Below are 16819 nucleotides of genomic sequence, written 5' to 3'. Positions count from 1 at the left end.
TTAACAAGGGTCTACTCTCATAGGTACATGCATTAGTATTGAGCCTTTACCAAAAAGATAAAAAATGTCCCCAGGATAAACAAATTGTCAAAATTTTTTCACTAAAACTAAAGAAGTCTAAGATGTAGTTATTTTATTTTTACCCTTTCTTTTTCTAAGCAATATTTACTTATTACACTTATGATTTTAGTAGCTAAATCTTATATGGTGCTACTATTTATGTGAAGTATTATTCAAGTACTTGATATATATCATACACATATTAACCTGTGACATAGATATTATTATTATTCTCACTTAGAGATGAGGAAAATGAGGCATCAAAAAAAATTCTGCCCCCCTACCCCCCTGCTTTCTGCGACCATGCCCCATACCTTATCTACCACATGCATGGCCTTTATAAATGATACATTTGAAATAGATAAAACTGAAAAACTAAAAGTTTAAGGCCTTAAAATGTTAGTTCACTGTACCAAGTATAAAGTATTTTTAAAAGCAGGTTAACCAAAATAATTCACTTGTAAATGGATGTGAATTGTAGAACATAAGATATTAAATTATGACTTGGCCTATCTCTGTGAAAATATTAAAATGACTGTTTTCCATATTCCTCAAAAGAGTTATTTATGTGAAAATAAGATATTATTCAGTTCCTGCTACCCTTGCTTCCTTCTTTCCTAAATCTCTTATTAGATTCAAGGCAAGGAATATTTATAAGCATTGCTGTTGGGCCATTTATTAAACATAGCGTTAGGATTTCTAAGGTTTATACTGTAATAAAAGATAATGAAGTGCCTCCAAAAAGGGTTCATCATTGGTATATACCCTCTCCTATCCCATAAGACTGCAACATATGCATAGATTTTCATGACATAAATAGGGAAGATAATATTTTTTCAATAGTATGCCACATTTTTGATTCACTAATGAAATTTTACTTTCCCCATCCCAAAGAACTATCTGTTAGAAAATTACTACCAAAGAAATTTTAAAAAGCAAATGAGTTTTAGAGTTTAGTATATTACATTCAGAATATTTTCCTCTCAAGACCATCATTTTATATATTTAAACATATTTTAAAACACTTGCATTACATTTTTTAAAATTTTTTATTTTGAAATAATTTTAAACTCACAGAAAAGGAGCAAAAATACTACAAAGAATTCCAGGATACCCTTCATTACATTTTAAAGGTATTGAGTAATTATCTTGTTTATTTTTGCTTATTTGTTTAAGAGAAAGAGGGATATGACAGAGTAGGAAGGCATGACTGGCAAACCCAAAACCATATTAAGAAAACTTTTGGCCTGAAAAAACTTATTGTATACCTGATCTCTCTACAAACAACACCAGTTCAACCCTATTCAAACTTACCTCCTCTAGGAACCCTTCATGGGTAATTAAACAAATGGTGGTTGCCATTTTAACCTCTACTTGCAACCTAAGTAACTTTCAGGTCTAGTTTGTAAAATGCTGTTCTGCTACTTTTAATTCTTGGACTGTGCCTAAGTTTGTCTAAACAACTTCACTGTTAATTATGAAGGCCTAACTTTGATATCGCTCCACAGTGCCTTTCTTAGCTTTCCTCAAAAAAAAAAGTTTTGGCCTTAAACAGTTATTTTCATCTGCGATGTTCCTAGACATTTTAATCACTCAATTCCTGTCCCCAGACTCTCCTCATATCTGTTCACGCTGATTAATCTTTTTAAAACATCTCATGTATTATGCAATTTTTCTCCCTAGAAACATTCCCTCAATTCCTGTGGCCCAGCAGTGGCTCTCACCCTGGCTGTATATTAGAATCACCTGGAGAGCCTTAAAAACTGTCAATGACTGAGTTCCACCTCACACTGGTAAAATTAGAGCTCAGGCAAAAATATTTTCCAAATCCCCAGGTATTTCCAATGTGCAGCCAGAGTTTAGAAACCCTGGGTTAAGGTTAACATTTCTTTGTCTAGCCCTCAGGACACTATAGCCAATTTTAGCCTCTCTCCTCCTTCAATCTGATCTTCTGCTCCTTAGCATTTGTTCTTCCTTTTCCTTATTTAAGCCATCATATATTGGGTGATTTTTTTTCATGAATATATCATGATGTCTCTGAACCTGAAAAAAAATCCTATATTTGTATAATACTTTATACTTTTACATGCAAGATTTTATGTATTACCCACAAGAAACCTCCGCAGAGAGTTAGAAAATATACTCCTTCTTTAACAGATGGGGAAGACAGAGATTCAGATATACTCAGTGCCCTTTGTGCGAGGATTTGCCCCATCATAGCACTCCTGTATGACAAGGCTTGGGCTATTTCTCCTCTGCTGTATCTCCCTTAAGGAGTTCATCCATTTGCTCATACATTCACATATTCTATTCTGCTTACTTGTTCATTTACTCGATCATCAGACTATCGCTGAGTGCATGCTATGTGTCAGGATTTTACTAGTTCACCAAGATACAGCATTTAATATCTGCAATAGTCTCACTCTAGCAGTGAAACCATACATGGAAATAAATAACCACCACGATATGTGAAAATGCCACAGGAAAATGTATGCACTTTGCTAAGGGACAGAGAAGATAGAATGACAAGACTCTTGGGTTTGATGCATGGAAACATTCTTGAAAGTTGGGCAGATGAGGGCATCATGGCTAGCACACATTCACGACAGACTGAACAGCATATGTAAAGGCCGGAAGATATGAATTCTTGTGACTTGGCCTGTGAGCTGCAAGTAGTTGGACAGTGCTTTACCCATGGTTCATGTGAAGACTGATTTGAGGATAGGGATGGAAGTTGTTAGTGCATTAAATTTAACAGTGGATCCAATGATGAGAAGTCATAGAATTGGGCTTAATATAAAGGATGACTACCAAATAATAGGATAGGTGCTTTATATACAGTGGTGGTGCCAAGGATGAGCTTTAACTGTCATTCCTTCTCTATCAACCTCCCTATGGAAATACAATATGAGCAAAATGAGTGCATTTGTAATGTGACTGTGACACTCGGGTAAGTCCCTCCATCACAACAAGATTTCACCCCAAAGCCTCTCTTGTGTCTAATTCTGGAGCAACCTTTCTTTATAGAACAGTGAATGGCATCAAAGGAAAAGTTTAACACACTGTGACTTCCTCATTTTTTAAAAATTTTTGAGTGTTATAATATAAATAGCCTCTGGGGATTACAAATCTATGAATCAGAGCAAAAAAGAAAAAAGAAATTAAAAAATAACACTATAAACAATATTTTGAGATCAAACATTATAAATAGCCAAAACTTTAAGGAAGCAAGTTCTTAAGCGAAAAACAATTTAATCACTATGCATCCTTCCTAACAGGTTTCTATTTCAGGGAGAGTTGTAGCCTGAAATGGAAAGAACATTTATTATAAAAGTCTGAAGATTTCACCCACAAAAAAATTTTTCTGTTTGCCACATTTGATATGAATAACTATATAATGAATTATGGTTAAGATGAATTTGCTAAATCGGATTTAATATTACAGGGTACATATGTAAATCAAACTCTAGAGGTCCAGAATGCCATCACAACAATCAAATTAAATGGAAATCATTATAAATACATTTGTTTCATACTTTAAAATCCATTTGATGTTTTCCACTACCTACAATTAATAGCCTCTATTTTAATATGTAGATAAATCTTGCCTCCCAAAACACCCATTGTAGTTATGGGGAAATTGTCATTCACTACCTATAGAAATACATACTCACACTTGCCTCATAATCAGAAATATTATCTCTTTCATTTTTGACACAAATTCCTAACAAAGCACTTCATAGCCATGATATCGAGAGAAAAATGTCAACAGTAGCAAAAGCAACAAATGTTTTATGAAAAATCACATAAACATAAATAAGACACAGCAGTTTTCTTTGCTAAAAAGAAGGTTCTTTACAGTTTCCACCCAATTCGAAAGTAGCAGCAATATGCCGTTTTATTCTATTACTCCTCCAACCTTCTTACAAAATCAAGGTTGTTTGCTAAAATCCAATGGCACTGTTATAAATTTTGTGCAATCATTACAGAGGCCATAGCCTTGTATTTTGTGCTATAGGTTTCATTAAATAACAATTATATTTGTTAAAAACTCCCACTGAAAATGTTATTCCTACCCATTTTAAGAAACTAAGGATTCCTTTCATGAAGAATTATAAAACGTTCTGAAAACTTTTGATAAAAAAAGCTCTAAGAAATTCACAGTTACAGAAAAGAATCTACTTTAAAGAATTGTCTATACTTGGTGTCTTCAACTTATCTTCATTCATCCCTGTGGAGAACCCAGGTTTTCACCACCCCCATTCCACTGAAACTGCTCTGTTGTGATCACCAATGATTTCCACGTTAGTAAGTCAAGGAGCAATTCTCAGGCCTCATCTCACTTGACGCAACTGATAACTCCTTCCAGACACATTTCTGTTACCAGCCTTCCAGGACAGCACACACTCATGGTTTTCTTCTTACCTCTTTTGCTCTCTTTCTGGTATCATTTAACTATTCTTGTTGCTGTTGTTGTTGTTGTTGTTAAAATTGAAAAACCTAGAGAAAATGAGGCCTGAGTACTTTCTCAGAAAGTATGTTCTCCGATGGACCCTGACTCTAAACTGCTTTCTCAGGGCCGGCTCCGTGGCTTGGCGGTTAAGTGCGCGCGCTCTGATGCTGGCGGCCCGGGTTCGGATCCCGGGCAAGCCCCGAGGCACCGCTGCTCCGTCCAACGTGAGGCCGAGTCCCACGTACAGCAACTAGAAGGATGTGAACCTATGACATACAGCTATCTACTGGGGCTTTGGGGGGAAAAAACTGAATAAATAAAATCTTTAAACTGCTTTCTCAGACAGACACGTTAACAATTTCTTATTTATAAGCAGACAAAGGAAGGACTCTTAGAACATTTCTAAACATGTTTACCTCAAAGCACATATTTTTATGAGTATTTCTAGAAACTTAAAAAAATTTATAGTTTAAGAGATCCACAGTGTGGTTCTTATCATTTCTGAAAATTTGTTCCAATCACTTAATGTCCTGAAACCTACTCTGTCTCAAATCAGGAAGCCTTGAGCCTGTATCTAGAGCCTTCTCTCTAATGTCTTCTATGTATCCTTCTCCACTGGCTTATTTTCCTGTCATCATTAAATATGACTGGAAAATGAAGCTAAAATGCTCATCAAATTGTGATGAACCCATAGGTTTTCAGCTTGGGTAATATATATTTTGATTTAAAATGAAAATGCAGTATAATAAATGTTAAAACCAAATGCCATATAAATACCTAATCAAATCATAGAGATACAGATGGCTAGAATGCCTATCAATTTCAAGGTGGAGATTACCTACACAGAATGAGAAACAAAGTTAGACCATAAAAAGATTCCAAAGGAATATCAGCTGTACCTGTAGTGTACAGAAAGTCTATTTATTCTTTAAAAATTGTTTGTTTTGCCTCTCTTCTCTAGAAAGAAAAAGAGTATTTTTTCTTTAAAAATTGAAGACAGAAATATCACAAAATAATGTTAATTCTGAGTACCAGGGACATAGGTATTTTTCTTATTTCTCTTTGTCTTTTCTGAGTTTTTCAAATACCTGAAAACGAATAAGCACATAGAACAAGAATTAGCATGGCTTTGTTAAAAATCTGCTTCATCCACCTCAACAAGATTTTCAATAATGGTTGTGAAAGAGCCTGATAAGCCATAAAATCTTGCAATTGTGCATCTTCAGAAGTAAAGGGGCCATGCGGATGTCAGGTGCTCTCTTATCTGGCTCAGGGTCAGTCATCCCCTTTTCAGTAGAGAACATTTCTCTAAAGCCAGGTGAGGAAGAGGCTAGTTTTTCCTTCTATGGAACTACAGTTTAAACGTCTTTCTCTACTTCCTTTACGTATAGTTTTGTTTTCTTTCACTTCGTCGAAGAACATGATCCTCCTGTTGACAACTTTTCTCTGTTATATAATACAATGCCTGCAGCATCACTAGGTATTTTATAAATATTTAAGTGAAAATTTTAACTGAAATGTAAGAATAAATGAATAAATGTAATACTTTTACAATGACATATTCACCTAGTGTTTTGGCTTCTCTCTAGGAGATAATTTCTTTGTAGCTGTTTTCTTTTTTTTTCCTGCCCCCAACAGACAAATTCATTGCAAAATTAGCATTCCCAAGACCACCATTTTGTATCACAAATGCTATCACAAAAATACAGTGCATTAGTGCCATGGATTGAGAATACCTGTAGCAGAAACATTAAAGCAGTGGGTTTAGTCATTGTGTTTTGTTTCTCCAACTGGACCCTTAGCAATTCATGGCAAGAAGCAACTTCCTCACAGCAATATATTACCTAAGTGGATAAATTTGAATTTACCTAGTACATATATGAACAAATTAGCTCCTGTTCAACTTCCGGGCCCTGAAACATTTCCCTTCCCGGAAGACTTTGCCAAGTCCACCCTCTTGGTTCTTCCAGGGCAGCAGACCCCTTTGGTACGCAAGTTGACTGGAATCTGCTTCAAAACTCCCTGAACGACCAATAACCCTTCTCACTGTGTAAATTCTCCTCCACCCTTCTCACAATTCCCACTCCAGATCTCCTTTCAGTCTAGAGACACCCTTTTTTCTCCCTTATTGATGTCTCAAAGGTACCTTCTCTCTTCTCTTCCTCAATAGCACTTTCTTTCTCCTCTGTCTCAACAAGCCTTTCCATTTTTAATCCAGGTTTGCAGACAGACTAGCCAGATGGAGGTAGTCACCACTGCTCAATGAACAGAGAAAAGTTGACTATTCCAAGTGGGATTTATGAGAAAACAAAAGCTGATTTTATACTGTCTTTTGACACAGGACATTAAGACCAGTTGGCTTCCCTCAATTATAGTTCCCTGTAATCAAGTGAAATTAACAGATGAAAAGACATATTTCTTACTGTGCATTTTGTTGTTGCAAGTAGGTCTCTTTTAAAGCATTAGTGTACCATTTACCTCAATTTACTATTTTATGATACACTAAATAAAACCCATTTATTCCAAAACAGTTACGATATAAGGAATACTTTATAACCAGGAAAAATCTTAACAAATCTAAGTAAAAAGGATTAGAAAAAAAATCTAAGAATGTGGAATTAAAGTCAGGAAATTCAGTAAGTGGTTGAAGCTGAAGTATCAGATGAAACATTTTAGTTTTTTCTTTGTTTAGGAATTCCTCTGTCATATGCTGTTCCAAAATTTAATGATCTCTATCATAGGTTGGCTGACATTTTTCAAACAGTTGTAACAATTTAATAAAAGATATAAGTGCCAAGTACCATAACCAAGAAATAGCTGTCTCTCGATGTGTTACGGCTTAAGTGGTATTTGAGACCAATCTTGCCATAAATATCTTTGGTTGTTATAAAGTTTTAGCAACTCTGTATATTGTCCATCTCCTGAGAATGTGTGTTCAGTTGATTTTCCCTTTATGCGATGGCCTTCAAGGCTTTTCTTAAGGGACTCTTCACAAATGCAGAAATAGAGATAGAGATAAATAGAGATAGAGCTAGAGATATATTCCAAAAATAATCATTCAGTTCCTGAGAGGGCTACATTAGGCTGAATTTTGTCTGCTTTTCTCAACACAGTGGTCAATGAGAGTGTGGAGGGAGGAAAAAGCTATTTTGTAATGTTGTAAAATTTTTGGTAATTCAGTTAATAATTAAACAACAGCACCCAACGTCAAAAGTTACTCAGTAGGTTCCCTCTAAATGTGCAGTAACAGAGCAGACCTCTGTGAACTGAACATTAAGTGTGCCGAAGAGTCCTTAGGGCAGAGGTACTGGAGTGCTGGGTACACGAGAGTGAACATCATTTTGCTAAATAAATAAACACATGAATTAGCCCATCTATTTTTCCCATGTCCAGCTGTAAATTCCTTCATAAGCAATTACTACTAAGCTCTCTAACTTAATATAGATAAACTGGATACAATTTCAGGTCATTACTCACCTAGGAAGAGCATTGCAAAACCACCATTATGAAGACCACAAATCGTAGCTGCTCTGTGCACATTACGACATTTTCTTTAAATGGTTCATGGATGTTATATTAGCTTTTTATGCACCTCTTTTGACTCAGTTGCTATGCACATGCATAAAAATAAAATTCCTCAGAAAGTATACTTCAAACACTAATGTTCTATACTTGACAATTTCTCCAGTGGGCCCCTCCTTGTATTACCATTTCAAAGAACAATAATACATTGAAAGGTTTTAAATTACAAAAGGATTACAAGTTATATTGCTTGGGCAAAGCCCTATTAATGTCAGTCAGCATTGCAATTGCAACTTAATTTTGCATTTTAAATAAATGGATGTAGGTAATGCAGCCTTTGCAACTCCACAGATACTTAAGGAGAGATGCTAACTTCTGCCCAAACATACTCCAAGGAATACAATAACAGACATTTTCAGTACCAGGGTTAATCAGGATTATTCATGCTATATTTTTATTCAAGATAATTGTTTCGTAGTTCATTTAACTTTATTTTATTATTTGCTGTTATAAAATCCCTGAGACTTTTTTCATATATTTATCATTTAATTGTATTTGTACCTTGAAGAGAAATGAAAACTAAAATTTTCTCAATACAAGTAAAAATAGATTGACTAAAAATATTTTAAATTCCAAACATAACAGAAGAGTCCTGTTTTAGAAATATTCACATGGAATTTGAGGATGAAGTCTTTCTGTTATGTTTCCAGATTGAATTGAAAGACTTCAGGGAAGAAATATGATGAGTTTCATTTTCATTCTAGGTAATTAATGTTTAAGAGTAGACAAGTCAATGCATTTTTTGAGTTGGTTAAAATTTCCATGGAATTCTGAAAGAGTGACAAATATATAGTGCTAAAACTAACTTATTAGAAAACAACATATTAGTTTATAATATGTTCCATTAACTGGCATCAAAATGCACAGAAAAGTTATATGAGCCTAAGATGTGAGTCCAGAGATACAGTGATTGGCTTTCCATGCAGCAAATATTCTCCTTTTATGCAAAGGCAGCCATTTGTGAATTGCATTTTCATGTGTGTGCACACACGCAAACACATGCACATCATGCTTGTGAATATATGCTTCATGTGGGTGATTCATATATTTTTTCATATAGACAATTGCGTATATTTGTATAGGAAGAAGAATTTCTTTATTACGTAAAATTGCTTTCATTATTATTACACCAAAAACTATATTTTTTCAAAAAGATTTAAACTATAAGATAAATCATATAAATATTTATATATTTTTTAATGTGCTGTAAAGAAACCACATATTATACTATACTACGTTAATATATACAAAATCTAACACAAATGCATCCTGGAGTTTAGGATAAAATATTTCTGAAAAAATAATCTTACCTAGAATTATAATTATACTTTGAAGTTTCTGCGGTAAAGAGAGAATTAAAAAAGATCTGACTGAATATAATTTCTAATAGTAGGACTATGTCCTTATATCATGAAAAAATGCTTTCCAAAAATAAACCTTTAACATAATATATTATGTTATGTTATGTTATGTTATGTTAATATTATTCGGTATGTTACCCCAAAACTTAAGGTAGGGATTTTTTCCCCAAATATCAATCTCTAAAATTTAGATCTTTTTAAAATGGTAAATAATTTAGTATGACCATTTACTCTTATCCTGCTGATGGCTTTGAAAATATGTGTGACTTTATTAAAACCAAAGTATAACTTTTAACTCTCATATTCCATACACATTTTTTTGATCATGAAGAGAAAAACACCACTATCAAAGGTCTGATGTTTATTGACTATACTTCCACTTTCTTTTCAGAAAAATAATTGTGTATCAAGTAACTTTTGAAATAGTTTAGAGCATTTAGGGTCAAATTAAAGAAACTAATCACAGTGACGTTGGATAGAAACTCTTCACTAAGTCTGGAATCTATCTAGCTGTGACTGTTTAAAAGACTAGAGTGTTTTTTAAAGCTATTTTTAAAATTAAAGTTATATGTTTTTGGAGAAACAAAACCAAGTCACATGAGAAACACGCTCACTTTCAAAGCTTTAAAAATGGTTCCTCACATAGGTTTGGGGTGAGAATCCCCGCAAGAATGCACTTTATCAGAGAAGGAAATATCTGGAGATGTGGGCACTGCTAATAGAGGCTACCTTTTGAATTAATTTCTTTGTCTCCAAGCTCCAAACTAATATAACTTCAGGCAAACCACTTTACTGTTTATCTCATAGAACTGTAACATCTAGATGACTCTCTAAAACACTAATACTTCTCTGACTTATCCTTATGAAGTTGTTCCTCTGGTGAAGAGAGGTATCAAAATGAAGCAGAAATAGATTACAAAAACATATGTAAAAAAGCTATTTTGAAAATGTATGTTAATAAATACGAAGCATAACTGGAAAGCATTTATTTTCTGTGAAAGAAAATGATAAAACATGATTGATATTCTCTTCAAGAAGCACATTAAATACTGTATCTCTTATGAAGATTCTCCCAAATAAACACATTCATTCATTCAATAAACATTTCTTAATAATCCCCTATGTGCCAAATACTTTTTAATGATTTGGTTAAAAGAATAAAAACAGAAACAATCTTTGTCCTCAAGGAGTTGATAGTACATTAAAAGTGGTCGATTTGATGAACTGTCTACATCTCCCAAATGTATAAATATCTCAAAATCAAGTGGAAAAAAAGAATAAAATCTGAAGAGAATAGGAGTAAATAGTGACATTTTTACATTGTGGTTTTTTTCCTACACAGTCTTCTTCAGAAGAATACAGAATGATATCTCTCTGTCAGAGAGTAATGTATTTTTGTCCTACAATGATATTAAAATAAATATATTTACTCCAACTAACTAAGGATTAATGTTAAATTTCATAATAGTTTTTATGAAGTGGAGAAGGCGGGCAATATTTAAAGGTGATTAAAAAGTATAGAGAGAACATTTTATAAGACATATCTCTTCATTTTAATAATACCGATAATAGAAATCCACTTTCAAATCAAGATAGTACATGATTTAAGGAAAATAATTTTAGGAAAGAGAAAAAAAATATATATATATATAGAAATACTAATTATTGCCACCTAACTAAAATTCAATACCATTAAAGCATGACTCTTTGTGATCTTGTATTAGCATTCTTTTACAATTTCAAGCTCTTTTACAAAAGATTTTTTTTTATTCAACATTAGATGATGAGGATCTGACAAGAATGAGTAGACTTTTTCACTCTTCTTCAATGAAGGAACAAAAAAGATTCTGCTAGACTATTCACATATTTTTTTCTCATCATTTTCATTACCAAGAGATGTAAGATAAACAGAGAATGGAACTATCAACATTAATTTGTGTTGGTTTTCTTACATCACTGTGGTGCAACGTTGTTTAAATTAATCCTACAATCCTGCAATGTTCTGCAATAATTCAAACAGCCATGGGGCACTTTAAACAACAAAGTATAACTTTTCTCCAGCTTCTCAGGGGTAGGAATGTGTGTGTGTGTGTGCGCGCGCGCGCAAAAGCAGAAGGAAGCAACCAGATAAGGTAGCTGGCTTCTTTTGAGACTCAACATGAAAAGAAATAGGAAATCAGAGTAAATATGATTCATACTCCTGACACGGAGCTCAGTAGCTCTGAATCCCTCTCTGCCTTTCTTTCAGCCTTTGCTCATTTTAAGTTCTATTAGGTCTCTTTTTCATCCTCCTCTGTGGCACTGAAACTCTTTTAAAAGCTTGGAATCTGGGTTTGAAAACTGTACTTGCAAGTAAAGATTTGTAGCGATTCCTTTCCCTTTGGTGACTTCAACATCTGAAAGATTCATTGAATATTAGAGCTGAAGGGAACTTTAGAGATTCTTTTCTTAACCTCTATTGTTGTTAGCGCCATCCAGTCCATTCCAACTCCTGGTGACCCTGTCTATAGCAGTGCAGAACCGTGCCTGGTCTTTTTTGCTCTATCCTCTCACCTTCTGGCACTATATCAGACAATGCTCCATGACCATTCATAGGGTTTTCATGGCCAATTTTTTGCGAAGTGGGTGCCCAGGTCCTTCTTCCCAATCTGTCTTAGTCTGGAAGTTCTGCTGAAACCTCTCCACCTTAGGTGATCCTGCTGGTATTTGTAATAAAACTGGTGGCATAGCTTTTAGCATCACAGAAACATGCAGCCACCACAGTATGACAAGTGACAGATGGGTGGTGTGTTTCCCTCACCAGAAACGAATCCAGGCCATGGCAGAGACGGCCAAATCTTAAGCACTAGACCACCAGAGCTGGCATAACCTTTCTTATCAATGAGGAAATTAAGGCACAGAGATGGACCCAAGGTCAAATATTTAGAGGTCACTGGGTGATGTATTTTGTTTTATTTAGATGACATAGGGTAGAAATTACCTTAGTTCCTTTTAATATAATTGAAACAAAGAGAAATTCGGCCATATTCTCAATTTCATCTTTTAAATTATGGGCTTAAGAGTTTAAAAGGGGGCCGGCTCTGTGGCGTAGTGTTTAAGTTCATGTGCTCTGCTTCGGCAGCCTGGGGTTCACAGGTTCGCATCCCGGTTGCGGACCTACACACTGCTCTTCAAGCCATGCTGTGGCAGTGTCCCACAGACAAAATAGAGGAAGATTGGCACAGATGTTAGTTCAGTGACAATCTTCCTCAAGCAAAAAGAGGAAAACTGGCAACAGATGTTAGCTCAGGGCCATTCTCCTTCACACACACACAAAAAAAGAGTTTAAAGGGACCGTTGAACTTAGCTTGTTAATATTCTCACAAATTAACCAGATCACTGCCATGCAAGAGGCTAATAATACACTGGATTTAGAGCCCCTACCTAGTTCACTTTCTAGATGGCCATTCAATTTAATAGGAAAAAAAATCTCCCTGGAAGAGACCTATAAATAAATCTTAAGAAACCATCTGCTTAACTCAATATTCAAGTATATTCATAAAACACACCTTTCTCAGTTCAACTGAAAATATCCCATGTTCAGAACCTGGGAGGTTGAAAGGGCCAATCAGATATTCTGAAATATGAGCTATAAAGGAAAGTCTGATAAGTTTAAAACCAAATGTTGTAATAAATATGTGTTTAAATAAGGCCAAAATTGTAGGTCTGAGTATAGCAACTGTATATATAATTTACCCATACAGCTTAGACCCTTTTGTGTTAATGGTTGATTGTGAGCAAGGCTCGACTGAACTTTACAAACTTGTATGTTGTGCTTTCAAGCCAATTGACACTATACATATCTTCTCAAAATACAGAACATTCTTTTCAAACTTATTCCCTAGGGAGCTCTCTAAAGCCTGGAGAAGTATAGAAATTTGTCCACAGTCTTATTAAAATAAATAGCTAAACACAACAAGGGAAGGTTGCCTAAGGAAGAAAAACCCATACACACACATACTAAAGTGCACATTCAGCAAATATTTATAAACTTTTAAACAAGCTACAGAAAGTACACATGAAAGATAACAAAACCTTATTTTCTGCTACTCATTAAACTGAAACTACTTGCAAATGAAGTTTTCTTTGAAAAATAAATTCACAACCTGCTTCCCTTTACTTCAACTGCCTACTTCATATATTGACTATCAACTAATAAAACATACACTTCACTTGTTGAAACCTTCATCCACTCATTTGATGGTTTATGTTGATGTCAAGTTAGACAAGGCAACAACTTTTGCTCAATTTATTCCTCTTGTATAAACAAGAGTACACTTTAAAATTAACTGCCATGAAACTAGGTGCCTTTGGGAATGTGTTGCATGTAAAAGCAGGGCACCCTCGCCTCACGTATATTTCACTGTACATCATATTAAGGGTCAAAAGTATCCTTTCAGTTTTCCCTATTGTCAACAGCTCGAAGCCAATGACTCACGATATTCTAGAAACATTTTGTATTTTAAATCCTTTTTGAAACATAACCACTAATGAGTTATTTGATTATCATAATCAGAAACACTAATCACTGCAGTCTTGATGAAAATTCGGACATTATCTCAAGAGGGCTCTGGTCAAATAAATGTGTTGACATGCTATTTGTTTTTATGATAGTTATTCATTGTGATTCAGTGTAAAATAAATTTATGGATAAGAAGTGAAAAATACTTGGTGTGAGAATCCAATACAAACAGAAAGTGTGTAAGATAGAAGCTATCGGAAGATTCCTTTTAATTCCATTACAAAGTAAAAAAACAAACAAACAAAAAAACATAAATATTCCCTTACCAAAATGCCCCCAGAGTAATAATTCTCTACATTTATGTGAACAATTCTTAAAGTTTAAAGTGTCATGTTTTCACTTCAATATTTTGTATATGATAAAGTACTCAAGCCATCTCCTTCTGCTGTATTCAAATCCCGACATACAGGACATAACCATCTCTCTCTCATTCCCCCTCCCCTACAGACCTGACACATTAGGAAAGTGGTGTGTCTCAGAAACCCAGACAAGCAAAATCTGAGAGGACCAGTGTCTTATGTTAAAACTGTGACATGTGGCTATGCTTAAAGGTGACTTCTTCGTCTCCAATGCTTTCATGGAAATTTAAACTAAGAGGAAGAAGTCTCAGTTAGTGATTCAAGTTGAAATTGAAGGGTTGGAGTATATGAGCATCCAGCAGCAGCCATGTACAAGTGGTGACAAAACAGTATAAAGAAAGTAAACAAGGCTGGCCCTGTGTCATAGTGGTTAAGTTCAGCATGCTTTGCTTCAGTGGCCTGGGTTTGGTTCCTGGGTGCAGACCTACACCACTCGTTGGCAGCCATGCTGTGGCAGGGACCCACATAGAAAAATAAAAGAAGATTGGCACAGATGTTAGCTCAGTGTGAATCTTCCTCAAGCAAAAAGAGGAAGATTGGCAACAGATGTTAGCTCAGGTTGAATTTTCCTCAGCAAAAAAAAAAGAAAGTAAACAGATGTTTCCAGAGATGGTAGGGACCAAGTGGAAAGAAAGACAGAGAGAGAGTGAAGGACATACAGACATACACAGAAAAAGTGCCTCGTTTATCATTCTCTGCTCCATTTTAGATAAGGACTGAAGTGTTCTTCATTTTCTCTCCTTGGATTCCAGGAGATCTCTATTTTAATGTAGCTGATGTAAGTAAGATTCTGTTTCTTATAACCACAAGTGTCTTCATCATCAACTTTTGTAATTGTGTACATTATACTTTATTAAGACCATCTTTTTAAACTGTGTTTTACATGATTCTATTACTCTGCTTTTTGCAGGAAGGGTAAGACAAGTAAAGAGAAACAGACTTCCAAATTCAGTTTTACCAGGGCAAAAAGAAAAAAGAATGTGTCTTAATTTACCATTTTAACAGTTTTTATAATTGCTATTGTAATAATTTTCACCTCTCAAAAAAAAAAAAAAAGCAGAGAAGTAGAATACATGCCCAAGTATCAAATGGATGCTCCACTGTTTCTATATTGTCACGATTTTCGTGTACTCTCAACATGCCAAATGCACTTAAATCTAAATGATGATATAACTTTGACATTTCTCCTGTAAAATACTTATGAGGATGGTTTTTGATGATGACAAAAGAAATTTACCTAAAATTGACCTAACTCTCACTGGTTTTTTCAACTTGCTGTTTTTATTGTGTACTTCGGAAAGAGTATTCTGCACCTTCTATTTTCAGCTTCCTTATTTCCTATGCCTCAGCTTCCTTAACATTTGACAAAAATTACTGTTGGAAAGCACCACTCTTCTTTCTTTCCCTTCCCTTCCACAATGCTAATCTCTCTGTTCCTCAATAATTCTCTTCATTTCAGTATCCCTGACTGTTCCTTTCCCATTGAAAATATCCTTTACATAGGTGTTTCTCAAGTGTATATTCTTAATCAGCTTATGCTCTCACTATTTCCTAGTTCTCTGGGAAGCTTCATGGAATTCCAGACCTTTAATTATGTCCTTTACACCTTTAAGTGATGCCACCCAAATTTACTGCTTCACAGGAGAACCAACTATTCTCCTATGTTTCATTCTACATTTTAAAACATTTGCTAAACATTCCATCTAAGATTCCTTCACGTATCTTAAAACCAACTTACCCAAAGCCCAAGTCATTGGCTCAGCCCCTCGTTAGTCTTTTCCTTTTGCATCCATAGTGAATATAATGTTTTAATATTGATTTCTCTGTAGAATAACTAAGTGTGTGTTTGTGTCTATTTTCCCCCTGATATCCCAGTGCTGTGTATAGTGTCTAGCAAGCAGTAGATTCTTAAATCTGTTTTTGAATAAAAATATTCAGTATTTTCAATTTCAAATTCTGCTATGGAACAACACATTACATTGGCATTCACAGAACTCCATATATTTGCTGCAGCTAATTGGAAGCACTGAATATTTGGGATTGTTTCATTCAGACAGGTTGCATGCAGGCAGTCTTCAGAGTGTTCCAGTGGAAAAAGCATTGTAGTCACTGTGAAATCATGAGCAAGTAGTTATGTCCCTATAGGGATAATAACCCCCCTCCTGGCTGTCAGAGAAGGTGGTTAAGAGGCTTAAATGAGATAATTAGATGTGAAAGAATTTGAAAAGTATGAGGGGCTGTACAAAGTCAAGTTCTGTTAATTAATATTAACATTTAAAATTATATATAACAGGTTCCTACTATTCCCTATTAAGTTTTAAAACTAGCACAATGTTCATTTTTCAAAATAACAGATTCAGGCAATGTTTTTAACGTTCTTTTACTTCTTAAACATATTCATAAGACTGATAATATGTCTGCTCCTTAGAATAACCTAAATAAT

At 34.6% G+C, this 16819-nt stretch overlaps 1 protein-coding gene across 1 annotated transcript in view; it reads right to left on the bottom strand.

The window, feature by feature from the left end:
- LOC101405925 (protocadherin-9) overlaps positions 1-16819 on the bottom strand; it is a 663084-nt gene that overhangs the window by 554059 nt on the left and 92206 nt on the right. The window lies entirely within an intron of this gene.

Source organism: Ceratotherium simum, chromosome 10 (assembly GCF_057802395.1).
Source record: "Ceratotherium simum simum isolate JZ-2026a chromosome 10, ASM5780239v1, whole genome shotgun sequence".
Classification (NCBI taxonomy): domain Eukaryota; kingdom Metazoa; phylum Chordata; class Mammalia; order Perissodactyla; family Rhinocerotidae; genus Ceratotherium; species Ceratotherium simum.
Note: the sequence above shows the minus strand (reverse complement) of the source record. Positions and strands in the feature narration are given on the sequence as shown.